Source organism: Delphinus delphis, chromosome 6 (assembly GCF_949987515.2).
Source record: "Delphinus delphis chromosome 6, mDelDel1.2, whole genome shotgun sequence".
Lineage (NCBI taxonomy): Eukaryota > Metazoa > Chordata > Mammalia > Artiodactyla > Delphinidae > Delphinus > Delphinus delphis.
The window spans coordinates 24,116,523-24,119,279 of NC_082688.1; positions in this window are offsets into that span (position 1 = coordinate 24,116,523).

The window sequence follows — 2,757 nt, forward strand, 5'->3', positions numbered from 1 at the left end:
ATTGATTTACTCTGGTGCATCTTTGGTTTTCTGTTTGTTTGTTTTACACTCTTTCATCAGTACAGTCTCCCTGAAGTTGTAAACCTTGGAGAAGATGACAGCCTGTCATTCTGACAAAGAAGAAAATCATGTCGCAGTAGTCAGGTAAAAATCCCTGCAGAGAAACAATTTGCAAAAGGAATCTTTATTTATAGCTTCAGCTCAGTACCTTTATCAAATAGTAAATGGAGGCCTGTAATCCCATGTAAAGTGTATTAATTGGCTAATAGTGCATAACTAGCTCTAAGAATTTCAATTATAGGCCTTACTGGTAACTAAGTCATATTATATGTTAAGAACAGTTGGTTTAGTTGTAAAGGCTTATGAATCATCAAGGTGGTATGGAAATTGTGGAATGCAGTAGCTGAACTGGTTGAGAAACTGGGACTAGGTTGAGAAATTCAAGGAATGTCATGTTAAGAAAGAGTTAGTTATTACCACATTCTGCATTATAGGCTCTAATCCTCACCCCACCCCCCAAACAAGTATTTTGTTATATTTTGGTATCCTAGGTGTTTGCCGTGGTATTTATTTTGCAGTGTTCTCAGTGGGTAGCCCAGCTGTCCGACCTGACCCTGGCTGATGTTTGACTTGGAAGTTTCTTAGGGCTCAGCCCCAGGTGCAAGGGCCAGGGTATGAGCTGTAAGAAGAGACTGATGAAGTAAAGTGGACATGAAAGTTACTTGCATCCAGGAGGTCAAGAAGCTTTAACCACTTGTTCGTTCATTCATTCATTCAATGAATACTTATCGAGGACTCTTATGTACCAGTCCTTATGCTAGAAGCTACTCATGGAGGACTCTAGGAAGAACAGCTCTTGATTTCTGCCCCTAAGAGGCTCATAGCCTACTTGGGGAGTCAGATACCTAAATATCATGATAATACTTTTTGGTGACTGCAGTGTAAAGAAATGCTCAGGTGTGGTGCAAACCTGGAGTAGGGATCCTCACCCAGCCTGGGGCAACCAGGTGAAAGCAGGTGGTAGTACTGAGGCTGAATCTTAAAGAAGGAATAGGAGCAAAGCAGGATGTGGAGAAGCATCTCCAAGAAAGGGGAGAGCAACCCCAGAAGAAAGGCCAGCAGGATGTGTTCGGGAACCGCTGTCATTTGACAGGGTTTGTATTAGTTTCCTATTGCTGCTGTAACAAATTACCGTAAATTTAGTGGCTTAAAACAACAGAAATGTATTCCCTTGCAGTTCTGGAGGCCAGAGGTCTGAACTGAATCACATGGAGCTACAATCATGGTGTGGGCAGGGCCGGTTTCTTCTGGGAACTCCTGGGGAGAGAATCCTTCCTTGGCTTTTCCACCTTCTGGTAGCTGTGGCTATTTCTTGGCCCGTGGTCTCATGGCTCCAGTGTCTGCCTCTGTGGTCAGAGAGGTCAGATTGCTCTCCTCTTCTGTAGTCTAATCTCCCTCCCTCCCTCTGATATAGATACTTGGGATTGCATTTAGCCCCCATCCATATAATCCAGGATAATCTCCCCACATCAAAATCCTTAACTTCATCATATCTGCAAAGTACAAGTAAGGTAACCTCCTTCACAGGTTCCAGGGATTAGGACCTGGATATCTTTGGGGGCCACCCAACTGCTGGAGGATAAAGGATGAGGCAGAGAGTGGGAAGAGTGAGGTAGGGTGAGCATGGCCCCATCACAGAGGACCTTGGAGGTCATAGCAAAGAGTTTGGAACCTTCCCACAAAGTGAGGAGGCTTTGAAAGGATCAGACTGTACTTTAGAAAGATCACGCTGGCTGCGCTGTAGAGAGCGCAGCAAGAGGGCAGACACAGGGACCAGCTAGAGGCTGCAGTGACATCAGTGTGGTACCAAGAGTGTACAAACAAGTAATGCTTAGGATTCAAACCCATCAGGACTTGATTCTCAAATGAAGAGAGTTTAGTTATACATAGAGAGTGATTCGTCTGGCTAATGTGAAATGCATCCACCATCTCCTGGTTCTCAGTCTTGCTCTGACTTGCAGCAGAAGGCTGGTTGTTTATACGCTGCATAGCCTCAGCTTTAGTTGGAGTGTGTTGTTGAGAGTAGAGCCAAGGAAGGGGTGGGCTGGGAATCCCAAATCCTGATCCCTAACTGTCACACTTCAACAGCTCCAGATAAAGCGTTCCAGACGAATCACGTCTATGAAGATGAGGAGCTACCGGGAAAGGACATTTACGGCCAGCCACTTTTTGGACAGGCAGTTCTGGCTTTTGGTAATAAGTGTTAATTACAAAATCAGCTTGCAGATGCCAGTCCCCCCTACCAAACTTCCTCCCACCCTAGAAGAGAAAGGGGGAGCTATTTTGGCTGCAGACTTTTTTTTTTTTTTTTTTTTTTTTTTTTTTTTGCGGTACGCGGGCCTCTCACTGTTGTGGCCTTTCCGGTTGCGGAGCACAGGCTCCCGACGCGCAGGCTCAGCAGCCATGGCTCATGGGCCCAGCCGCTCCGCGGCATGTAGGATCCTCCCGGACCGGGGCACGAACCCATGTCCCCTGCATCGGCAGGCGGACTCTCAACCACTGCGCCACCAGGGAAGCCCCGCAGACCTTTTTTTTAAAGGGGGATTTTGTGTGTGTGTTTTCCCCAAAAGAACTGCCCAGCTTTCTTTCACTCATCTGGTCTTTTCCTGGGTACATGGGTCTCAGCTGGGTTGGTTGAATCAATTTGATAATTTTTTCACTGACCTTTTTACGAATTGGTAAAATTGTCCTTATTGA